At 44.7% G+C, this 26,741-nt stretch overlaps 1 protein-coding gene across 10 annotated transcripts in view; it reads left to right on the plus strand.

The window, feature by feature from the left end:
* LOC146026277 (complement factor H-like) overlaps positions 1-26,741 on the plus strand; it is a 960,333-nt gene that overhangs the window by 426,395 nt on the left and 507,197 nt on the right. For 4 of the 10 annotated variants that reach the window (XR_014454410.1, XR_014454411.1, XR_014454413.1 and 1 more), the window contains exon 2: positions 25,545-25,727. The exons of the other annotated variants lie outside the window; for them this stretch is intronic. The gene's annotated coding sequence lies outside the window, so the exon portion shown is untranslated. The remainder of the gene's footprint in view (positions 1-25,544; positions 25,728-26,741) is intronic. 10 annotated transcript variants of the gene reach the window in all.

Here is a 26,741-nt window from a genome sequence, read left to right on the forward strand (position 1 = left end):
TACATGAAACATTTAAAGTACTATAATTAGCACCAAAGAACTCTCCTATCCAGGGGAGTTGCATGACAGTTATTAGGGGGTAGCGACTTTTAATTTCCCCTCTCCACTTTTCCATGTTGGGTATTCTTGTACCCACAAAACCCACCATCTAAGAGGTGTAGTAATGATGGTTTTCCCTTTTCTTACTCTCTTTGTAGTCTTAGTCTTTTTAGCCCCTCATGAATCTTAAAAGTTATACTGCTATTAAAGGAGATGTCAAGCCGTGAAAGGGAGAATAATTGGGAGTGGAGGGGGAGGAATCAGTGAAAGGTGTAGGGAAAGCTAGTATCGTGATTTTATTCTACATTTATCGTGTTTATATTGGTGTTGGACATTTTTACTCCTTACTAGATCACTTTTTTATATATAGTATATCTATACTTATTCTTATTTGTGTCGTGAATGACTTTCTATTAGTACAAACATCTTATATAACTAAGTTAATATTAAACAGTGCATTTATATTGCTTTTATATCTTACATATCACTTAAATTGTGAAAGTTGTACCTATGTTGCTAACTTCTTATTCTAGACAGAATACAATACATTCCTGTGTTTATACCATATTGTTACATCAATTGCTTATAGTTTAAAGGAGAGAAAGAAAAAAAGAAATAAAAAGAGGGAAGGAGAAAGGCAATAAGGATCATTTCAAAATCCTTATAAGGGAGGGTAACAATGGAAGATAGTTAGTCATATTTGGTTAGATATTGTTGCATCCCTTTGTTTCTGATTTCCGGATGGGAAAACCCCTCCTCCTTTACACTCAAAACCTTAATCTCATAGATATCCATTGCAAATATGAGAATAAATATTCAGTTGCACATCATACAGAAAAAAAAAGAGAGGGAAGTCCACATCCCTCCTCTGAACCCCCCCCCCCACCCCCCCACTTCAACACCCGGCCGAGTTCAATGCATAGTATAGCGAATAAATTCAAAGTCTCTCCTCTATTTATGTCTTAACTACTGGGACCCAGTCTTGTTGCAGGGCTGCTGATTTTACTCCTTCTTCTATAGTGGGCTGTAGGTTCCATTGGATTAATCCTTCTCTTGCCTTCTCTTCCGTTCGCCATATCTTTACTGTATCTCTATATGAGACTATAATCCTCACCGGGAAGCCCCATTTATACTTGATTTTGGCTTGCCTTAATATCGTTGTTACTTTAGAAAAGGCTCTCCTTTTTGCCAATGTTGCAGCTGATAAGTCTCCATAAATCTGAAGATTACCCAATGCCCCTGAACTTTTCTCCTCGTCTCAAGAGACAAACAATATTTGTTCCTTGACGTGATAATAATGGAGTTTTAAGATCACGTCTCGTGGCAAATCGGCTTGTATTGATTTAGGTTTTGGTAGTCTATGTATCCTATCAATAGAAGGAATGTTTTTTTGTTTGCTCAAGAGAGGGCAAACACAAGAAAGAAAAGAGGCTTTGTGGGCGCACTCTTATTTATGTATATTTGTATTTAATTTAAAACATAACTTTTATTTCGATCAGTTAATATAATATGACAGAAGGATAGTTTAAAGAATTAGTGGAGATAAGTGTGATAGAAATGTATCAAGTTAGGTACCACTCAATAATGGCAAAAAAGGGGTTTTTGCATGAAAATGTTGTGTGATGGTCCTATTAACTTTTCACACTTTGGCCCTTATTCTGCTTCGTGCGGTACGGCCCGCGTGCGGCCGTACCGCCGATGTTTTTACTCTGCACATGCGCAGAGGTCAATCTGCGCATGTGCAGCCCCCTTCGCCGCAGACGTATTTCGTCCGCCGCAAAGGGGGCGTATAGGGGCGTGAGAGGCTTCATGCCCTCATTTCCCTATGTGTACGCCCCGCGTTTCATGGGCGTTCCCATGCAAACGCGGGGCGTATGCATGGTAATGAGGGCATGACGCAACTCATGGGGGCGGAAAGCTGACGTCGCCGGATGTCAGCTTTCAGCCCCCATACAAGCTACCACACGGACGATTGTCCGTGTGGTCTCAGCTTGCGGGAGCTGCCGGGGCGTGCGGACCTGCCTTCGATGGTCGACGACCATCGAATGCAGGGGGCAGCTCCCACCATGGTGGAGGCGTACGCCTCCACCATTTTTATGCGGATCGCCAGCCGTCCGTGTACGGACGGCCGTGGCGATCCGTAGGGTGGGCGGGGATTGGTTTGAGCGGCAGGAGCACCGTGTGCGGCTCTGGCCGCACCAACCAGAATAAGGGCCTTTATTCTCCATTCGGCGCAACACGTCCTTATCGACATTGATATATGGACAATGCGACTTTGGGCGAAAATGAATGGTTTGGGTCCCTATTCGGTTTAGTAACCCGTAGGGATATGTGTTGCCCCAGCAACTGTTGTGATGGTATTCTTACAGCTTGTATTGCTTAAGCAGTAGGCGTCTCCAGTACAATTTAATTAGGGATACCTCTATTGATACCACACCAGGGGTTCTTCTGGGGTCACCCACAGGAATACTAGTCTGGCCCGTCACTGCTTAGCTTCCAAGTTCGGGAAGTTTTTGGGCAGTTCCAGTGAGGTATGGTGGTATTCTCTTGAGGATTAATTCCCAAGGTCACAATTGTCTGGTTTAACTGCATCAATGCATTAATAGCTGACTCAATACCTGATTATATTTTATTGGTTTAAACCTACTTAAAACTTGCACCACCTGATTTATCAGGCCACCCAGATTCAGCATATAGGTATTTAACCCTATCAGCATCAAACAATTTATAACTCTGCACTCTCTCTCTCTCTCTCTTTTTACTCTCTCCCTGTCATTTCCACTGTGCCCCCCTTTTTTTGCTGTCTATCAAATCTGTCACTCTTCCTCTTTTCCAATTCCTCTCCCTATCCCGTCCCCCCACCCCCCAAACCCACACCCCCCCCCCTTTTACCACCTGATGCGGACGTTCAAAAATATTGATTACTAATATTCAGTTGGTAAATCAAAACGTGGCCAATAATAATCAGGTATTGAGTCAGCTATTAATGCTTTGATGCAGTTAAACCAGACAATTGTGACCTTGGGAATTAATCCTCAAGAGAATACCACCATACCTCACTGGAACTGCCCAAAAACTTCCCGAACTTGGAAGCTAAGCAGTGACGGGCCAGACTAGTATTCCTGTGGGTGACCCCAGAAGAACCCCTGGTGTGGTATCAATAGAGGTATCCCTAATTAAATTGTACTGGAGACGCCTACTGCTTAAGCAATACAAGCTGTAAGAATACCATCACAACAGTTGCTGGGGCAACACATATCCCTACGGGTTACTAAACCGAATAGGGACCCAAACCATTCATTTTCGCCCAAAGTCGCATTGTCCATATATCAATGACGATAAGGACGTGATGCGCCGAATGGAGAATAAAGTGTGAAAAGTTAATAGGACCATCACACAACATTTTCATGCAAAAACCCCTTTTTTGCCATTATTGAGTGGTACCTAACTTTATACATTTCTATCACACTTATCTCCACTAATTCTTTAAACTATCCTTCTGTCATCTTATATTAACTGATCGAAATAAAAGTTATGTTTTAAATTAATTACAAATATACATAAATAAGAGTGCGCCCACAAAGCCTCTTTTCTTTCTTGTGTTTGCCCTCTCTTGAGCAAACAAAAAAACATTCCTTCAGTTGCTATACTGAAACCGTGGGTGCACCACCAATCATATGACTATTAGAATATACTCGTCATAGTCCTAATATTGGTCTTTCCATAAATTGTTACTAGATTACTACTTGTCAGTGCGGCTCCAACCCCCATCTTGCAGCTCGTATCCTATCAATAGTCAGATGTTCTTTTGACACTTCTGGGAGCATTTTTTTAAATAGCTCCAGGGCAAATTGGTTTAATTGGGCATCGGGGATTTTTTCTGGCACACCCCTAATTTTTAAGTTGTTTCTCCTTGCTTGATCCTCCATATTTATTAATTTATCTTTTAAGGCAGAGACTTCTCCTTGGACACTTTCATGTGCTACTTTTAGGTTGTTATAAGCTTCCACAATAGTTTCTAGCTTTCTCTCTGTTTGATCAGTCCTTTCGCCCAAGGCCACAATTTCTCTTGTTAAGGCTTGAAACTGATTTTTAATTTCATCTGAAAGGTCACTTTTTAAATCTGTAATTAATTGCGTCATTTTTCTTAAAGTGATAGGCTCATCTAAGCTTTCCTCTTTTTGTGATAAGGAGATGTCACTTACTCTTTGGGGGGCTTTCATTTGCGTGCTTGGGGATATGGAAGGTCTCTCTTTCGCCTTGTTTGGGGGAGTTTGGGCCATTTTAAAGATACTTGCTGGTGTATTAGCCGCTGGTTTTGTTTTTTTTGTTGGCATTATTGATGGTCTCTAGAAAAGGAGCTTTTGACAAACAAGGTCAGCAGATTGTATATATTTCTTGTACCGGAGGGCAGCAATAGCTCCTGTGGGAGGTAAACAAGAGAAGGGGCTTTAGTGATTTTTAGAGAGGGTGGAAACGCCACATCCTATTTATTGTAGCATTATATGTCTCTCACAGGGGGTCGCACCCTTGCTTCTCCTGTGCTTAATTGAAAATAGGGAGAGGCACGGAGCAGGACCGGCATTGCTTATTTTAATTAGCAAGTTCATGCAGGGCTCAAGTGGTTTGCTGTATCTTCTAGATAATTTTAACTACTTCATACAGATATCTCACCAATCTTCCCCCGCTGCGTCCCTTGCCTCCAGGCGTCTGTGCGGGCTAGTCGTTGTGGCGTGATGGAACCTGCGCCGGCCTGGTGGGATCTCCGGCCGTCTATGCCATTGTTTACTGGGTCACGTGGCCGGCTTTCTCCTCAGGCGTTCTAGCGCGGCGAGTTTTCAGTCGGCTACTGCCGCTTCCCTGTTACAGCGGGAAGTGCTCTTACTCGTGGCGTGTCTGCTCACGCTCCCTGGGCTGCAGTCGGTCATGTGCTGCCCCGTCTATTCTGCCAGGCCACCTCTCCCGTCCAGTGCTCACACAGCCTGCGGGTGATCTCTTGCGTCTGTTAAATTTCCTGGCGCGCGGTCTCTTTCAGAGCTTGCTACTTTCGTGTGCACCGTCCTGCGTGCTACGTCTTCCGTCCTGTGTCCTCTCCCCGTCGTGACTGTATATGATTAGCGTGTCCAAGCGCCGCGATCTACTTTTTTACGTACATGTTTCTATGGTTTTGTTAGCATTTTCTTCTCCTTTCACCATAAGTGAGATCCAAGAATTCTAAACTAGTAGTGCTAAATTTATATGTGAAACTTAAATTAGAATTATTAATATGTACTGTGGCAGAGACAGCATCTGTCCACATGAAAGTAATAGCAGAACCAGGTGTATAATCAGCAGGACCTGAGATTTCCTGGTATAAGGGTTTCCAGGGCAGAGTGATCTTGCTATTGATGGTGGATAAGCCACCCAAGCAATAGGTTGGGTGTGGGCTATTTATAGGGACCATTGGAGCCCTTGCAAGAGTCTGCTATGCTGGGATTACCTGAATGCTACTGCCTGTATCCATGCTTGCCTTTGAAATTAATCTTCTATGCTTTGACCTGCATCAGAAAAATGGGAAGGGTGGTGACACCATGGGGGAAATTTACTAAGAATACGAATAAGATTTTTCTTATTCGTATTCTTAATATGAATGCATATGGCTGTTTTAGCCGTAATCAAACTCGTGTTCCGGAGGGGAATTTACAAAGCAGTCAAATACGGCTGCTTTGTAAACCCGGATGTCGTATTTATTTGTATTAATTAGTAATAGCAGCCGTATATACGGCCGCTAATAAGAATTAGTATAGGCAGTCTGCACAGATCAGTCAGATCCGTGTAGACTGCAGTGTGTAAAAAAACAAAGAATAATAAATAAATTATTAAAAAGAATGGCATGGGGTCCCCCCCATGGCCGTAACCAGCACCAGGCTCAAAGAGCTGGGGAAAAATATGTGTAGGGTTCCGCTGACTTTTTAAAACCAGCCCCAGGCTCCCGGCCGGGTCTGGTTCCCAACATATGGGGGACAAAATGAATAGGCATCCCCCGTATTTTAAGAACCAGCCCCAGGCCCAACCAGCCAGCAGGGTAATGCCACAGCCAGGGCGAGACTTTTATACAAGTCTTCCCGGCCAAAGCATTAACCCTCTGACCAGTCAGCCTGGCCAGGGGCCCTGGGGGAGTGGGGATCCCCCAATAAAGGGGTCCCCCCTCCAGGCCTTACCTAGCCAGGCTGAAGTCTGGTGCTGTCCCCGGTACCGCTGGCCATTGGGTACCGGGCTGTTTTTTTTATTTGAATGAAAAACTATTGTCTAAAACAGTGGAACTATGAAGCCCCCCCCCCCCCCCCCCGCATGCTGGGACTTGGAGAACCACAAGTCCCAGCATGTGGGGGCATTAAAGGGCCCACTGGTACTTGTAGTTCCACAGTAATAGAAATAGTTAAAAAACCACACTGACACCGATGAAAAATAAAAGTTTAATACATACATAGCCCACACATAATGTTACTTATCTTGAGCCTGTAGGTAGCCCTGGGTCCGGGGGTCTGTGGATCCTGGGTCCGGAGGTCTGCAGATCCTGGGTCCTGGGTCCAGCGATCCTGGGTCTGGGGTCCTGCATCCAGGGTCCGGCGATCCTGGGTCCAGGGTCTGTAAAAATCCTTTGGGGGACATGTGAACCGAAAAGGACCGATCTTCGCCGGAGGACCTTGGTAAGTAGGATTTACTTCCACAGGTCCCCAAAGGATTTCTACGGACCCTGTGTGATAACCACAGGTAAATATTGGTGATACTCTCTTACCGGTGTTGCCACTTGTATGGTGCTGCTTCTTCTTCTTGAGGAAGAATTGAAGGTGGGAAAACAGGTATTGCTCAAAAGGGTTAACAAATGGGTTAGCACCACACTACAACATGTTGCTTTCATTAACATTACTTAGCACAATGACAGTTGAATAATGTACCACGTACACTATCCAACTATGACCACAGGGGTCGCTACTTCCTTTGCTCCAAACTACAGGTTTAAGCAAACAATCAGTGCAGTTCACTTCTTGCTATTGGTAACTGTAATACTGTCAATGGGGGTACTCTCAACTGAACATAACCTTGGGCATCATATTCACATAAATCAGAATAACACAGACAATTATTATTGCATAGATAAAGATAAACAGTTAAAGGCTCGATGTTATTGCATAGACCACAGTAAACATATAGATATTCCTAATGCATAGATAACGGCACACAGTTAAATGTTATTGCGCAATAACGGGTTTTCTTATTGTGCACTTTTTATACCTAGAGGGATATCACGGTCAGTCTTTACCCTAATTTGTCCCTTGCAGGTGTCCCAAACAGAGTTTTGAGGGGCAAAGTTCAACAACCCCGCTGAAGTCTATAACTACCTGCAATGTCCCTTTTTTCTGGTTAAGTAGTTCTCTTAAAGTGAAGGCCTTAACAGGTATTTGTAATCCTCAGGGTCCTCAATGCAATGATTCGGCTAATCAAGTTCAACTACAGGTGCTCCTTCTGCAAGTTCCATAGCTGTTCTAATGACTCAGTGTCAGTAATTCTGCCATCAAGCAGAGTGCTGCTTGTCAGTAATTTCAATGCGGGTTCCCCTTTGTCCTTCTGGTTAAGTAGGAGGGTATAATACAGGTATTACTTGGGCACAGTCCCTATCTCTTCTCAGTGGATCTGCCTTGGTAATAGGGGTATTCTCCCTTATTTATATATTAGAGTCTCCAAGTGGGTTATGTTTTAAGTGGCAACAGACTGCTTCCAGGGAGGAGTGGGTAATGGCCGCCCCAAGTCTCAAACGTGTGGTGAGTGTGGGGCGTATGGGACTCACTAAATCTGCTCACTTGTCTCCTTTCTACCCTCCGGCTGCAAGATGCTGCCCATTCACAGCCGCCCTCTGTACAACCTCCGTCACTTGTGGGCTCGTCGTGCCGCGGCTGCACCCAGCGCCGCAGCTCTCCTCCGGTCACCGATGCTTGTTATACGGGCGCCTGCCATAACTCTATGCATGGCGAGCCTGCCACCACTAGTCCCAGGAACTCAAACACTGCTCCACTACTTCTCTGGCCTCTCTCTGCACAAACGTCCAAACGTCTTGGGGCAGTCCATTCTTCTGTAATGAATGGGGAACTTTCTGTTCCCCTTTCTTAACAGAGTCCCATTTTACCTAAGTTAAACATTATATATCTATATAAATATCACACCTGGACCCAGGATCGCGGGACCCCAGACCCAGGATCAGCAGACCCCCAGACCCAGGGCTACCTACGGGATCAAGATAAGTATCAATATGTGTGGGTTATGTATGGATTATACTTTTATTTTTCATCAGTGTCAGTGTGTTTTTTTAAATCTATTTCTATTACTGTGGAACTACAAGTGCCAGCGGGCACTTTAATGCCCCGCATACTGGGACTTTTGGTTCTCCAAGTCCCATCATGCGGGGGAGGCTTGCTGGAACTCATAGTTCCACAGTTTTAGACAACAGTTTTTCATTCTATTTTTTACACTTTAATCAGGCCGGTATCCAATGCCCAGGGGTACCAGGGACAGCACCAGGCTTCAGCCTGGCCAGGTAAGTCCTGGAGGGGGTGGACCCCTTTATTGGGGGGTTCTCACTTCCCCAGGACCCCTGTCCAGGCTGACTGGTCGGTAGAGATGAATGCTTTGGCCAGGGGGACTTGTATAAGAAGTATCCACTTGGCTGTGGCATTACTCTGCTGGCTGGTTGGGCCTGGTTCTTAAAATACAGGGGACCCCTACTAATTTTGTCCCCCTGTATTTTGGAAACCAGCCCTATCTGGTTAGTTTCCTGATTTTTTAGAACCAGCCCTGGCTCTTTGAGCCTGGTGCTGGTTACGGCCGTGGGGGGACCCCACGCCATTTTTTTTATTTATTTATTTTTCTATTTTTTTTACACTGCAGCCTGCATGGATGACTGATCCATGCAGGCTAAAGCCAAATACCCCAGGATATTGAGGTCTATTTTCCTGGCGTATTTGGCAGGCAATTATCATCAGTTTGCCGATAATTAGTGGCCATATTTTAATACGGCCGCTTAGTAAATTAGGAATCACCATTCTATTCTAGGTGAATCCTTATTCTATTCTATTTTATTCATATTTCCCGATGGTGTATACATTCGTATTTGTAAATACAAATACAATTGTGCCATAAATAAGAATACAAATATGCGTATTTTTGGCATAGTAAATGCCCAAAATACGAATACGCCTAAATTTTTTTGTATTTTACTATGAAAATACAAATTTTTTAGGCGTATTTGCCTTAGTAAATTTCCCCCCATGAGTCACTACACTGGCTGACACCACCAACCCTAGTGACGCCTTTGATGCTTGCTCTCCAAAAAAACAATTCTATACACATCCCTATCACATCTTTGAGTCCATCGTAATAATAGACCTGTGCCCATTGGGATACACAGCTAGTCACACTCTGGTGACCCCAAACCAGCTGGTAAAGATAACTAACTAATGGCCAACCGACCCAGCTGGGACTACTGGTTACTTTACAGCAGGACCTCCAGGGTCTGCCGCAGCGCAATCTCCTGGCGGTCAACCACCTACACGCTGATAGTGGGACCGTCTGAGCAGTAACACAAGCCCGGATATCGATCAGTCGAGGCTGCAGAAGCAGGATCTCTTGACATTCATCAGGGGCGGATCCAGGATAACATGGCAGGGGGGCACCATGATAAAAGAGGGTTTAGGTGGGGGAGGGGCGGTGTTAATGGTGCCAATGTACATGCTAAGAGAGCGCCAGAGAGAGGGTGGGAATGGGATTACGCAGGCCCACCATGGCGACAAAAGTGAAGTCCTTGAGTGTAGTGTACAACACCATATACAACCTACACATTATGCAACAAAATACTAGACCCCATTATACTTGCCCCTTACACATGATGCCAAATGGAATGAGCCAAAATTCACATAATGCCACATGGATTGAGCCAAAATTCAAATAATGCCACATGGATTGTGTCAAAATTCACATAATGCCACACGGATTGAGCCAAAATTTACATAATAACACACGGATTGAGCCAAAATTCACATAATGCCACATGGATTGAGCCAAAATTCACATAATGCCACACGGATTGAGACAAAATTCACGTAATGCAACACGGATTGAGACAAAATTCACATAATGCCACACGGATTGAGACAGAATTCACAATATGATTCATAAACAGGGACATTGTCCACCAAAGGCACGCATTAAACATTTACACCATAATGTCCATTTACGTTACGTTACATGCCATTATGTCCATTATGTATTATACCAAAACACCATAATGCCTATTAAAAATCATGCTACATAAGTGCTGCTTACACTGCTGTATCTACATGCTCATTGCCAAGGGTTCCAAGCTCATTACCAGAGGTTCCATGCTCGTTGCCATGTGGGATTACATGCTCATTGCCAAGGGGGAATACACGGTAAATGGGGGACAGCCGCCGCCAGGCAGAAGTGACAGCCACTGACAGTGGCAGAGCCTGGCTGTATTCAGAGCACTGATTTTTAGGACAGGAGAAAAAAGGGACTGCTGTGTGGGGAACGCACTAAGAAATGATGAACCTAATAATCCATAGATGTGTGGTATATTTTAAAGCACTCCTTCATACATAGGCCGGGTTTGTCGGGGCAAGTTTTACAGTGGAAAATAGTTTGCTTTCTTATTCCCTTTTTATAGCAAACTTTGCACCTTTTTTTGTGTCCTGCCCTTTTTTCCAGTGGAGGGGATTTCGTTAGGAAAATGCTGCCCTGATACAATACGGGGGCCAGTACTAGAAGTACTGGGGCCAGTACTAGAAGTACTGGGGCCCTCTGCCTGCTGGTTCCCAAATATTAGGCCCTTTATGACTTCCTCTTGAAAGTGCATAAATGTCCCCGTCTGGCTGGTAGAACGTAAGCGTTATACAGTGCCATCTGGATGATATACACGGCCAGCTTCTTATACCATATTTTCTTTTTCCGCAGGGCACTGTACGGCTTCAGTACCTGATCTGAAAGATCCACTCCGCCCATGTACTTATTGTAATCTAGGATACAAATAGTTTTTGAGGTGTGGGTACTGGTACCTCGTACAGGGACGGAGGTGGTACTGTCTCCGTGAATTGTTGTCAGTATAAGGACATCCCTCTTGTCCTTATATTTGACCAACAACATATTTTCGGTGCATATTGCCCTGCTTTCACCCTTTCTCAGTAATTGGGCAACATGCGTTTTTGGGAGGCCTCTTTGGTTCTTGCGCACAGTACCGCAAGCTGCTGTACCTCTTGAACCAAGGGCCTTAAACAGGGGGATGCTGGTGTAAAAGTTATCCACATAGAGGTGATAACCCTTATCCAGGAAGGGGTGCACTAAATCCCAGACAATCTTTCCACTAACACCTACGAGGGAGGGGGGCATTCTGGCGGTTCAATTCTTGTGTCCTTCCCTTCATATACCCTAAACCTGTGGGTGTACCCTGAGGTACTTTCGCACAGCTTATACATTTTTATGCCATACCTTGCCCTCTTATTGGGAAGGTACTGGCGGAATTTAACCCTTCCTTTAAAATGTATAAGTGACTCGTCTACACAAATGAATTTTTCGGGGATGTACATCTCAGCAAATTTGGCGCTAAAATGATCAATGACCGGCCTGACTTTGAATAGCCGGTCAAAGGTGGGATCATCTCTGGGTGGGCACTGTGCATTATCGTTGTAATGCAAAAATTTAAGGATCGTCTCAAAACGAGTCCGGGTCATGGCCATACGATGAAGTGGGGTGCTATACAGAACATCTGTACTCCAATATTGCCTAATTTCTGGCTTTTTAACTATGCCCATATGTAACACCAGACCCCAAAACGTCATCATCTCTACTGCATCTACAGGGGTCCACCTAGCAAATGATGACGTGGGGTTTTGGGCAATAAACTGCTGGGCATATAAATTACTTTGGTCCACCATTAAATTTATAAAATCATCAGAGAAAAAGACTTTGAAAAAGTCAATTTCTTTGAGGCCTGTAGTATCAAATTGGATTCCTGGGTTGGCCAAAAACTCAGGAACCTGGGGCTCAAAATTGTCTGGTGGTGGGGTCCATACGAGATCAATCATTAGGGGGGGGGTCTCAGCTGCTCTACGGGGGCGTCTTTGAGGGGGTCCCTCATCACTAGAGGAGGAAGAGGAGCTTAAGACGAATGCAAATTCATCGCTTACTTCACTGGCTGTGTCAGTGTCAGAGGCAATAAGGGCATATGCCTCCTCCGCTGAAAACTTTGCGATGATTGGGACATTTTTATTATTTTTGTGTTTGTGTAAGTGTAGTGTTTCAACACGTGTATAGTGTAGGGGGGGGGTACAAACTTTATTTCAACACGGGGGGTATGTAGTGTGTATGTAGTGCTTTAACACGTGTAAGTTAAAAGAAAAAAAAAAAGCTCCTGCGCCAAAAATTGAGCACAGATGTTGGTCAGTAATGTCCGTCACTGATCAGCTGTCAGCGGGCACAGGACACCCACAAAAGCACCGTGGGTGTAAAAAAAATAATAAAAAAAAACCCCACAGCACCCTCAAAAAAAAAAAATTAAAAAAAACTGCTGATGAGTCAAAGGCAACAGGAATTTGATCCAAAAAAAAAAAAATTAGATCAACCCTGTGCCAAAAATGCTGATCAGTGATGTACGTCACTGATCAGCGCTCAGCGGCCACAGGACACCCACAAAATCACTGTGGGTGTAAAAAAAAAATCAAAAAAACCCCCACAGCACCCTAAAAAAAAAAAAAACTGCTGATCAGTGATGCAACACTGATTAGCAGTGAGGGGCAGCAGGCACACAACTTTTGGTGCAACCTGACAGGGTATATATAAAAAAAAAAAACCCTGCACCCCAAAAAAGTTGCTGATCAGTTAAATTATACTGATCAGCACAAAAGGGGGGCAGCAGAGACAAAATTATATCACACAATATTATATTTCTCTGACACAATGACGCTGCAGCAGCAGCAGCAGCAGCAGCAGCACAAGCACCAGGAAGTAACAGCAACCACAGCAACCAGGAAGCACCAGCAGCTGGCAGCACGGATGCCACCAACGCTGATCAGGTCAGTATAAGGGGACAGATGGGCACGGAGACCGCTCTGAACGCTGTTCCTGACCGGAATGGCGGCTGCAGGGCTGTCTCCGTTATTTTCTGTGAGGTGTAATGGCTGTGATTGGTCCGTCGGTCCGACGGACCAATCACAGCCTTGGGGGCAGGTGGGGTGACCACCAGTGAGCCCTTTACACCCGGTGGTGATTGGTGCTGTACTTAACAGCACCAATCACCACCGATCCCTGTGTTACCGAGCGACGTTATTCGCCGGTACACAGAAAACGCTGTAATTGGCTGTTCACATTTGAACAGCCAATCACAGCGATCGCTGATGGGGGGGGGGGGCATCGCTGCCCCCCCTGGGCCACGAGGGAAGATGTCTGCTGTCAGGATCAGCAGCCATCGTCCCTCTGTCACCGCGTCTATAGAGGCGGTGACAGTTTAATGGCATGACGTACATTTATGCCATGTGTCGGGAAGTACATCCCGACCATGACGTAAATGTACGTCAAATGTCGGGAAGGGGTTAAAACACTATTTCTCTCTTTAAACACAATATATGTTTGTATGTCAAAAGTTTTTTAACCCCTACTTTTCGCTGCAAATCCCATTTCCTGCATAGTAAATTCTGGGAATATTAATGATTCAATAAATAAAAGTTACATTTGAAAAAAAAAATGTTTTGCTCTCTTAGTGCATTCCCCACACAGCAGTCCCTTTTTTCTCCTGTCATAAAAATCATTGTATACTTGACTGCTGGGAACAGCACCCCCACCACTGATTAGATGACTTGGGGCCTTTCCTAAAAATACTACATTTATTCGGTGTGCAGATGTGCAAACAAGCTCCCTAGTGGAGCCAGTACCACTGTATTCAGAGCACCGCAGGTCCCGGCTATTTGAAACAATACCCCTTTCACACCAGAAAATGCATTCCCAGGTTGGCCCCTTTTACACCAGCCTAGTCCCTGCATTTTCTGGTGTGAGGGGGAGAGAAAACCACCCCTCCCCCCTTTAACCAGTTATCTCATTTAACCGGCTATAACTTCGGAACCAACTAACCCATTTACATGAGACAAGTATCACATTGAAGAACTTTTGAGTGGACTTTGAATGAGTTTGGTCCAGTGAAACTGGAATGTTTGGCTCCAGAGTAATCTGCCCTCAAAGAACTTGAACAGCCATGAAATTACATTTCAAAAATAAAAAAATCAGTTTACCCGCAATATCTCTTGAACCGATTGACCAATATGGACCAGCCTGATATCATATTGAAGGGCCAGCAATTTGGAATTGAATTAGATCAACCACAAGCTTTTGTGATGCCAGGGGGGAACTGGCAGCCGTCAGAACCGGGTGGGGGTCGGAATTGACGGGTCCCATATTATCCTATGGGGAAAAAACGTTACTGTTTTGCTAGGCGATATCTCCGGTTCCCGGGGGGCTAGAGACATGGGGCTGGGCTCGTTGGAAAGCCCTGGCCCTGAAATGAAATGACAGGGGGGGGGCATGCGCCTGTGTGCATGTGCCCGGGTGCCCCCCCCCCCCCCCCCTGAATCCGCCACTGGCATTCATCCAAGCCCATGTACTGGACGGCAGTGTGCTATCTAGTCTTGGAGAACCCCAGCACAGTAAGGAAGTGGTTTGTGCAACCAGCAGCATTACCCCGCCAGGCCGTATGAGTGTGGGAGCTGCAGACTGCTGACACAAATGGTTTGATTTGGTGTCCCACCTGATAACAATTCTTTCAACATCCTACACCCCACATTTATATTCAAGTACTATCACCAACAATATGAAAGGATATCCCTATGTATTCTAGAACTTGCTGATAGACTCAGTGCTTGGACTAATCACAAATATTAATTATACTAATGAATACTTCAATAACCTAATTAGGATTCAGGCTATAGCAGCAGTGTGCATATTTTATACATATCAGTAAAATAACATGATATGAAAAATTGTCAAATAATAGCAGCAATTGTAACTCATAATAATATATCAGGTATACCCACATTATAATTGTGTGATAAACTGCAAAAATTATAGCAGCAACAATAAGCTGCCCAATACTAGTAGCAAGTAACTCTGTGAGAGAGAGTAATATCACTATAATATACCAAGAATACCTATATCAGAATTGTGTGATAGACTGCAAAATTTGGCAGCGACAATACTCTGTGAGAGAGAATAAAATCAGAAGAGTATACTTGGAGATTAAAAGAGCAGCATCCCAGCATAGCTAAACATAGGCATGCCCACATGTAAAATCACAAACACCCACTAGGCAGCACTGATCACCAGGAAACCAACATAAAACAACTGTCTGGTATAAAAGCTTACAGCAATCAATCACCAATTTAAGGTGATAAAATTCAAACAGATCAATCATTTAACCTGCAAAGTGACAGGCATAAGACCCTAGAAGTGGGAATTCTGGGATAAGCTGACAGATATCAATCAAGCAGCCCTAGTAGCTCTGTGAGAGAGTGAACCCCAGTAAACGGGACCCAGAAGAATAATAGCACAGGAGACATATATCATTGGATTTAACCCAGACACTATTTAACCATCCCTATGCTACCAAACAAGATCATGCGTGCCTGAGTGGAGATCATAATCCTTATAAAAGGACTCAGAATAAACCCTGTGAAATTTTCATCTCCCTCACCCCTTCCTCTCAGAAAGATCAAATCCAGAACAGCATCATTATAGTGTAACAAGCCTAAGGGAAACCATTTTAATCCCTATCAACACTACTTCTATCTTTCGTGCATTGGCACGTCACATATATGTACGTCCAATATTTTTTAACCTCTGATATTTTCACAAGACCACAGAAGGAGGCCACCCTGTGGGATCACATATGCTAAAAAATCCACACAGGATAGCGCCCTCTCTTCTTTTTACTTGAATTAAACCAATAAAAGTTAAATTTTAATCAATTGATTCCCGAATATTCTACACTTAAGAATATTCTCTCTTTTTGGTGTGCATCCATCGTGCAACTCTTCCTCTCCTTAACTTTTGTCTTATCTTCTTTGCCCGGATAGCACCCCCCGCCTATCCATACCCAAAAAGGCGGCTCAAAAATAAACATAATCCTTAAATAAATACAGAAAGGATACAGATCAAAAGTGTGTGCGGACCTCCAATCCCTCTCCCCAACTCCCTCCGTATTACTTGCAGATCTCCAGAATGCCTGGCACTGTACCCCAATACACGTTACACCAGGGAAAGCCCCATTATGACAGGAAGAGTCAGCATAATACATCATGACAGTATGATTGTTATACGTTATGCTAGGCAGTGCTCCCGTTATGCCAGGCAGAACCCCCATTTCACATTATGCCAGACAGAGCACCCTTATACTGGTTATGTCAAGCAGAAATTCATTACATGTTACACAAGACAAACTCGTAACACATTACATTAGATAGAAACCCATTACATGTTACGCCAGGCAGAGCCCCTGTTGCGCCGAGCAGAGCCCCCGTTGTACCAGGAAGAGCTCCTGTCTTATGTTATGCCAGGCACAGCCAGCAGTATACGTATGTTATGTCAGGAAATTACCCTATTTACGCCAGGTAATGCCCAGTTTTGCCACATAGAATCCCATTCTCACCATGAAGAGTCCCCATTACACCAGGCAGAGCTTCTGTTACACCATGCAGAGCCCCCATTACATGTTTCGCCAAGTAGAGCCCCTATTACATCATGAAGGCACTTTGGGACAGGTAGAGATGGAAAGGAGAGGAGGGGAGGGAGAGTGAGGGGAGAGAGGAAAAGGAAAAGAGAGGGGATAAGTTATTACCTGTGGTCAGCAGCTGCATAGGTCTTTGTTTGGGGCTGGCACTTCCCTGCATTAAGCCTCACCCCCTAAATACCCATGAATTGTGGAGTATGTCTATTTCCTCCGTGCAGCTGCAGGCTTCCTGCACCCTCAACAGAATGGACAGGAAGGAAGGGCAGGGGCGGATTGGGAATTAAAACCAGCCCGGGAAATATCTTGAAACAGCCCTAAAGTAGGGGGGGTGGTGTTGCTGCGGCCGTAGGCGCGCCCGATTTTTTGGGTGGGCGTGGTCTATCAATATGGGGTGTGGCCTATGTCAACGAGGCCCCGCCCAATTTTTTGCCGCTGTGGGGGCATGGCTAGTGGTTCTCTGAGCTGCTGGCTATGTCCCCAGCCCTTCAGGCTGCAGAATAGGCGCATGCGTACAGCATCTATTCTGCAGTCTGTGGGGCTGGGGAGATAGAGACAGGGGGAGGGTGACAGGGGGTCTCCCATCTGTCCCACCCCCCCCCCCGCCCGACTTTGAGTATGGGCCACCTCCCTTGAACACATTATGCACCATAACATGAGGGCCCTATTTTCTATAAAAAAAACCTGTACACCTTATGCCACACAGTATGAGCCAATATTCACATTATGACACATGGAATGATCCAAAATTCACAAAATGCCACACAGAATGAGTTAAAAAAATATAGGCTAAATTTCACATTATGCAACGGAAAGAGAAGACACAGGGTGAATAAATGGTGGCACTCAAAGACTGATATACTGTAAACTGGGTGATTTTGTAAAAGCATATAACAGTGCATCATACTCCGACAATACAACCCCGTTTTCAAGGTGCAGAAAGTGACAACCATTGTCACTTTCTGCACCTTAAAAAAGGGGTTGTATCCCCGAAACGTCAGAGTATGATGCACTGTTCTGTGCTTTTACAAAATTACCCAGTTTATATGAGTCTTCGAGTGCCGCCATTTCTTCATCCATCTACCTTAAAAATCTGTATTGTAAGGCACCAGAGCAGACGCACATTCAAGGAGTGAGTGCCGGGCCGGACATCGGATATATATATATATATATATATATAGATAGATAGATAGATAGATAGATAGATAGATAGAGGGATTGGCAGCCCTCCGACAGACTTTCACTCTCCAATAAATGCAAAAAACTTTTATTGATGGTCCTACGCTATTACAAGGTATCTACCCCGTCATCAGGGACTCAAACAATACAGTACACAAAAGACACCACAAAAATCCCACCCTCCCGCCCACCCTCCGGTTAACCCTGTACCTGAAAGAAAGCCCATGCATGCAGATCTCCATCCGCCATTGAAAAACCGGCAGTCAGCCTCACTGTGCAAGCAGACGCCGCGGAAGTCGCTCTCACCTGACCTCCGCTCAGCGCAGCCCCTCTCCCAGCAGGCTTTCTCCAGAAGACGAGTCACAGGAAATGCATCACAGTTCTGATCAGAATGCAGGAGTCCGGTTACTATGGAGATGAAAAAAAAATAATAATAAATATATATATATATATATATATATATATATATATTCCTTGAGGCGGCACTCACAATAATGCGCTGTGGCAAGGTAGCAATCTAGGTCAGTGGACCAGGGTGCCTTCCATGAGCAGTGAATACTAGCTCTACGTACAATCACCGGCGGCGGCACTCCAACAAGAAAAAAACACACCAGAGGCTATGCAGTTCAAGCCGACGTTTCAAGGCCGTTCGGCTTTTTTATCAAGGTGCAAAAGAGACAAACGTACATGTAACAAAACCAGCATAAATACCTGAAGGATCCATTCACGTTCCCCGCCGCGTCCGTCCGGGCGCCTAACAGTGACGTCACCTTCTCCGGGCGCTGCAGGAGACGTGGATTTAGCCTGTGTCAAGTGACGGAAACAGCAATAAATAAATAACCATAGTGATACATAAACAAAAACAAATAAGTGACAATAAAACTGGATATAAAAGAACTTAGCAAGTCTGCCTACATAAACAAAAACAAATAAGTGACAATAAAACTGGATATAATAGAACTTAGCAAGTCTGCCTGGGTATATGACTACCTCTATCAATGATAACGTAGTACTTTTTATCACATGTAATGTGCCGTGGATCTTTTGGTGTAACGGCATGTATTTGTTAACATACAACATGTTTCAACAGGGTAACGAGATGTATAATTGTCTAAGACTAAGGCAGCATGTCAACCTACTGTAAGTTGTCAAAAAGTGTGTACTAAACTGTTGCTACATCATTACATAAAACAATAGAAACCAGGGTGTTCATTAAGCCTCTTAGGCGCTAATGTTTCTAGACAGTAGATGCATCTGCATTCTGCGCGTAATAGCAGCAGCGACCTGTCACCCCCCGTTTAAGAGGGGGTACATGATCGATGATGCGATACCGCAGAGATGCCAATGTGTGCCGTGATTGCGCGAAATGTCGCGCTACAGGCTGTTCACTGTGGCCTGTAGAAATGGCCGACTTAATGGCGGACCTGTGGGCTGCTGCCCTTTCTTTGAAGGTGCAGTCTGTTTTGCCCACATAGTTGCGGCCGCACAGACAGGTGATCAAATAGATGACATACCTAGTGGAACAGGACACCCGGTGCCTAATCTGGAATTTTTTACCCGAGTACGGGTGGTAAAAACTGTCACCTGCTATCATGTAATTACAAGTGGTGCATCCACAACATTTGAAACACCCTAATTTAGGAGTACCTAAAAATGAGGGCCTGGTTTGTGGGAACGAGATGTCATTCTTCACTAATAGGTCACTTAAATTGCGTCCCCGTGTGTAGGCACACATAATGGATTTGTTCCCCAAAGATGGCAACGTGGGGTCTGACTTTACAATAGGCCAGTGTGATTTAACACTACGGTTAATATCTGAGCTTTTCTGATGAAAAGCATTCACCCAAATGAGTTTGTTTGCATTTTTGTCAGCTTTAGCCAAAGGGTCGACAGTGTGGTCTGGTTTTGGAAGGGCTAGGATTCTTTTTTTGGTAGAATCACATTCAGAGTAACCTCTTTCCATAAATTTTACAATCATATTATCAAGGGCTTGTTCTAGTTCACCAGGTTCACTGGTGATTCTATGAACCCGCAGCATTTGTGAAAAAGGAAGACCCATAATCAGGGGGGCCGGATGATTGCTAGAGGCCAATAGAACGTTATTACGGTCAGTACTTTTAGAGTATAGCGATGTAACAAACTGACCATCTACCAGTTTAATGTTAACATCGAGATACTGAACCTGTGTGGCGTGTATGTTGAAAGTAAATTTTACCGGGGACTCTGATTTATTATGTTCTTCCAGGAGATCTATGAGAGCCTTCGATCCTCCTGACCAACATATCAGGAGGTCGTCAATATAACGGTGTATAACAACACCGATCTTGTAACCCTGGGATCTGTGAAAAACAGAAGTTTTTCCACCCCAAACATAAATGCATTGGCCAGCGATGGGGCCACTGAGGACCCCATCACACAGCCACGAAGCTGTAGGTAGTATTTGCCGTTAAATTAAAAATAATTATGTTTTAATGTTAACGTGAGTAACTGCAAAAAAAATTGTATGTCAGGGCCATGATAAAGGACATTGTCCTTAATGAGTGAGTGAACAGCCGCCACACCTGCATCATGAGGGATGCAGGTGTAGAGACTAGTCACATCAATGGTCCCAAGGATGCAACCATCGGGTACAGACCCGATCCTGGCCAATTTGGCTAACAGGGCGTTGGTGTCCTTCAAATAAGAAGCTTCTGCTTGAATGCACGGCTGCAACCAAGAATCCAGGTAAATGGAAATATTTTGATATAAGGACCCTCGGGCCGATATTATCGGCCGTCCTGGGGGTTTACTGGCGCATTTGTGAAGTTTGGGCAAAGAATAGAGGAATGGAGTAATCGGATATTGAATGGAAAGAGCTTCCCTGGTGGCAATGTCAATAATATATATATTTATACATGCATACAAGAAGTGGATCTGCGCAACGTCACAATGGCATATATATGTAAATCCGTCTTTAAGGATGTAGTGCTGGCTCACTTCCAGGAGGCTTTGTCACGGCCTCAGTGTACGGAACATCCAACAAGAAAAAGAAGGAGCGCACACGTGAGCAAAGTAATGACAAGTATTTACTGAAAAAGTGTAGGCTCACATACAATTCAGTATACTGTAGTCAGCATGCGTAGTATTCACCGCTAGCTCCACAGCCTGTGCCCGTGCATACTGCATGCTGACTAAAGTATATTGAATTGTATGTGAGCCTACACTTTTTCAGTAAATACTTCATTACTTTGCTCACGTGTGCGCTCCTTCTTTTTTTGTTGCATATATATATATATATATATATATAGAAGTATATGAAATGGGCACTCACCAAGGTCTTTAAATTCAGCAAATAAGTTTTTATTCATGAAAAGGTAGTACATCCGACGTGACGTGACGTTTCGATCAAAAGATCGTCATCAGGAAAGTAACAACACAGGTAACAGGTATCATTTCCAACAACAGGCAACCTGGTATCCATCCATGGAGGAGATACAACTGTACAGCCTCACCGGGCCAGTTTAAATACCCTCATACCGGAAGTGATCACTTCACTTCCTGGTGTAACATCATAAACGGTACCTTTAGCGTGTAAACACATATGGAGAAAACAGGGCGATCTGTAAACATAATCTATACTCAGTAAGGGCAGCGGTATGTACCATGTAATAGAGAAAAGACATCAAATAACAACAAAAGCGCTGTTTAGCGCTAATCGCGCTGATCCCGCTGGACCGGAAGTGGAACTGTGCGTTCCACCGGTCTGTGTCGCGGAGAACTTCCGCGTGTCAGAACTGTCTCAGCCCTGCAGCCGCCAGACCGGAAGTAGAACTTGCGTTCCACCGGTCATGGCGAGGGGAGACTTCCGCGTTCCATAGGCAGTCGGGCACGCAGTGAACAGTGGTACAGATACCGGAAGTTCAACTTGCGTTCCAATACATCAAATGGGCGCAGCAACATGTGATCCATCAATGGTGACAAGTAAACAACTCAGTACAAAGGGAACCAATCAGCGGGGTGCAAGGGATATTAAGCAAAGATGATGTTTGGGTATTTAGAAACCAGCCCGGGTGGCCTCACTAAAACTGGCATAGTATAAACAAATTACATATATTTGCCCATATATCACCACTTGTTGATATAAAGAGCAAGTAAACAAAAATACATAAAAAAATATATACATAAATATACATAACATCTATATTGAAAAAGTGACACGTATGTCCAAAATATATATACAGTGTGCATTTTTATAATTTTATGATTATTATATTTTTATAATTTTGAAATTTAACGGTGTATAAAGTACCCCAAAGGGGTCAAAAACAATTGGCACCACATGTGTGGGTATGACACAAGTGCATCATACTCACACTCGGAACTGTATATACAACAAAGTAAATCAACAAATAAATAAATGTAGAAATAATACAAAAAAGAGAGAATGACCCGGAGACACCAAATCCAACTTCAAAAAGCAACAAAATTCAAACCAAGGCAACTGGAAAAATAACCATAAAAATGAAAAAACAGGAAAAGGGTATCAGAGGTTATTATCGCAAGAAAATGGATAATGGATTCGCCTCGTTTAGGCCTTTAGGGGCAATAGTGCCTAGTTCGAAAATCCATTTAGCTTCTCTTTTTCTGAGCATAGTATCTCTATCACCACCTCTCACTGGTTTAGGGATATGGTCTATCAGCATACATCGGAGGCTGGCCACACTATGGCCAAATTTTGCAAAATGTTTAGCAACCGGTTTGTCCGAAGTTTTTGCAAGAATCGCTGCCCTAATGGTGGTCCTATGATTAGCCATCCTCTCTCGAAAGTCCCGTTTAGTCAGGCCCACATAATATAGCCCACATGGGCAAATAAGAATGTATATAACGTAATCCATTCTACAGTGGAGCCGGTGCCTGATGAGGATCTTCTTCCCACTGTGTGGGTGGGCAAACGATGGTCCTGTCATCAAGGACCTGCACGTAGTGCAGTCGCTGCATCTAAAACAACCGTTCTTAGGTCGAGGGAACCAGGTGCCTGTATCCACAGCAGGTTGGCAGAGAGGTCTCATCAATAAATCTTTCAGATTGCTTCCTCGTCTGTATGCACACATAGGAGGTACCTTACTAACACCAGCAAACGCTGGGTCTGTGGCAATTATTGGCCAAAACTTGGATAGCTTCTTTTTCCTAGTGTGTGCACCTGTGTGATGTTCATTCATCTGTTGGAGCACCCCCTATGACAACAATCTACCCCGAGTGCGGACCCTCCCAAATATATATATATATATATATATATATATATATATATACTGAGGCCTCAAATTATTAATTCTGCCAGCACCAGTGCCTTGTTTTTACCCTCCTCCTGTGGCCGCCTGTCAGACAGTCCCCGGCTGCTGTTTATTTTGTGCTCCCTCTGGCTTCTGGCCTCTGCATGCTGGCTTCTCCCTGCTCGATGCTCCTGCCACCGCCCAACAGATCCATCCAGCGCAGCGCGCGAAACAGTCCTGCGCGCTGCTGCTGGGATGGCTGATCACGTGGGCAGCGCAGCCAGGCTTTCTGCACACCAGCACTCCCGCCAATTTAACTGTGGGAGGACTTGAGGCTGGCCGCGGCCATCTTCAATCAGGGTACAGTGCCGCGGCCCGGCACGGAGATGTCGCGGCCGGCCCTGTTAGGAGGGTGGGCGGCCGCTTCCCTATTAAAATGTTACATTATGATACTGTCTCTATTGTATCTCCGCCCCCGAATGCCGTTATTGGCCGCCTTGCGGCCTAGCGGCTCCTGATTGGCCGCTAGGCGGCCAATAGCGGCATTCGGGGGCGGAGCCGCACATGTACACAAACACCGTGCGGCTCTCAGCTGTTCGTCCCCCCTTGGACTACGTCGCCCTGGGATAGGTGAGTATAGTTTCCTTCCACAGCTTCCACCATGGATTTTGTCGGACCCGGACACCAACAGCGACGTCGACATGGACAGCGACGGTCGACATGGATACAGACGCCAACACAGGACCAAGAGACCGGACATCAGGACCAGGGCTACCTAAGGGATGAAGATAGGTAAGTATCAGTACGTAAGGGCTTTGGATGTATTAAAGTTTTATTTTAAATGTGTGTCAGTGTGTTTTATTTTACTATTTTTCATATTGTGGAACTGCAAGTGCCAGCGGGCCCTTTAATGCCCCGCAGGCTGGGACTTGTGGTTCTCCAAGTCCCAGCTTGCGGGGGAGGCTTGCTGAGACTCATAGTTCACCAGTGTTAAACAATAGTTTATTATTTTTTTTTACACCAAGATCGTCCCGGTGACCACAGCCCAGGGTCACCGGGGACAGCACCAGGCTTCAGCCTGGTCAGGTAAGTCCTGGAGGGGGGGGGGCCTTTATTGGGGGGGTCCCCACTCCCCCAGGGCCCCTGGCCAGGCTGACCGGTCAGGGGGTTAATGTTTTGGCCGCGGGACCTTATATAATAAGTGTCCCCCGACTGTGACATTACCCTGCTGGCTGGTTTGGCCTGGGGCTGGTTCTTAAAATACGGGGGACCCCTGGTCATTTTGTCCCCCATATTTTGGGAACCAGCCCCGGACCTGGAGCCTGGGGCTGGTTGTTAAAAATCGGGGAACCCCTATTTGTTGGATTCCCTGATTTTTAATTACCGGCCCCGGCTCTTTCAGCCTGGTGCTGGTTTTGGCTGTGGGGGTGACCCCATGCCGTTTTTCTTTTATATTTATTTATTTTTCTATTTTTTTTACACCTTGCAGCCTGCACGGATCTGACTGAACCGTGCAGACTGCCAGAAAAATTTGTATTAGCGGCCGTATATATGGCCAGCTAATATGAATGAATATGACATCGGAGGGTTACAAAGCAGTCGTATATGACTGCTTTGTAATTTCCCCTCCGGAACACGACTTTGCATACGACTGAAACAGTCGTATGCAGTCGTAGGGAAAATACTAATACGAAAAACTAGGTTTTTCATATTAGTAAATTTCCCCCCAAATGTCCTGCTGGGACCATGTTAAGTATAACTTTAATAACTTACATGTTAACACCATGCATTCATACACTCACCTACTGTATCTTGATGTAGGTTCAGTCACCTTGTCTAATAGAATCCAATATGGACTTGTTGAAAAAAATTATACCTCTTTGATCCAAAGTAGGCAGTACAAGGCGTTAAAAAAGAAAATGCCCAAAACCTGGACCCAGCTTATTGAAGGGGAATCCCACTGATGTAAGAGTTTAACATGTGCACAAAGTTAGTTGGGGTCACCTATGTGGTTTCCTCCACTGCTCTCATCTACCCAAAAGCACAACCCTATACCATATATTTGCATATTGTTATTAGTCAGATATATATCAAAGTAGGTGTTGTTTTATTCAACTTATATAAAATCAAAATGTTCATGAAAAATGTATGATTAATTAGCTCATCCCTAATAGACACCCTAAACAAATACTTAATTGGTCTGAGCTATAAAGTGTTTCATTTAGTACTCAAGCCTTCAGTTGATACCCCCCATTTTATTGTAGATCACTGTCAACAGCCAAAGCCAACAGACGGAGCAGAACTGCAAGGTGATTGGAGTGCTGAAACTTACCCTCCTGGTAAGGTTGCAACATATATCTGCCGCCCTGGATACCGCCAAGATGGATCTATCAGAATGGCATGCATTGAAGGAATGTGGTTGAAATTATCTGGAGGACAATGCACACGTAAGTAAAGCCTTCTTAGTAATTAGATCATACAGTGAGTGAATATACTTTGACACATACTGTAGATATTTAGACACAATGGTATGGTCAATAATAATATATGTTGTATTGGACACAAGTATACTATAGCTAATCTATAAAGTACAATATAAATACATCTGATTAATGGTCAGAGTAAAATACTCTTTCATAATTCATATTTTCCTAGAATCAGATCACATGAGCTTTGCTGAGTAGGTTAATGGAAATCCAAATGAGAAGCTATTCCCTAGTAGCTTACAAAATAAGGTGAAATATGTCTCATACATTTAAGCAGGGCCAGAGCTACCATTACAGAGATTTAGGAAGCTGCCTACGAGCGCCGGCCACTAGGGGCGATGATGAGAAAGACATCCTTCATCTATACGTACATAGTGCTGATGGTGGTCATGTGACTTATCAGCCATCCAGAGCCAGCAGCCTCTAGTGTGGTCACCACAAAGCCAGAGATGTCAGTGTAACCATCAGTGCAGTTCCGAGTCCCGTGCACTGCTGCCTCTACCCCTTACCTCCACAGCCAGGCACAGAGAAGCTCCGCCTCTGAGCTGCATGACCACAGGATCTTCGGCTGCAGTCAGGGCCAGGGGAGTTACCAGCGGCCAGAGCTCAGAGTTGAGGCTGGCCTGACACAGGGTAGTGTCTCGAACCCCTTCAGTTTTGACATTTTTCCCATCATGCCCTGGGTCCATGTATACCTGGAGGGGGAATATAAATCTGTGGCATGCGAAGCGAGCCACCGTGCCCAAAGCGTGCGAGCGTAGCGAGCCCGCGAGGGTACAATGCAGCTCAAATAACTTACACCTACGTGAATTACAGATAAAATAAAAAGCGTTTTGAGGGCATCTAACAACTTCCGCCCTCACTGAACATCACATCCTGTAATCAAAACTGAAGGGGATCTAGTCTCTACCCCTGACACAAATCCAAAGTTTTAGTAGCCCATCCCATCTGCCTCTTCCTGACCTGTTCTGCCCA

This window comes from Crinia signifera, chromosome 8, assembly GCF_055691185.1.
Source record: "Crinia signifera chromosome 8, ASM5569118v1, whole genome shotgun sequence".
Lineage (NCBI taxonomy): Eukaryota > Metazoa > Chordata > Amphibia > Anura > Myobatrachidae > Crinia > Crinia signifera.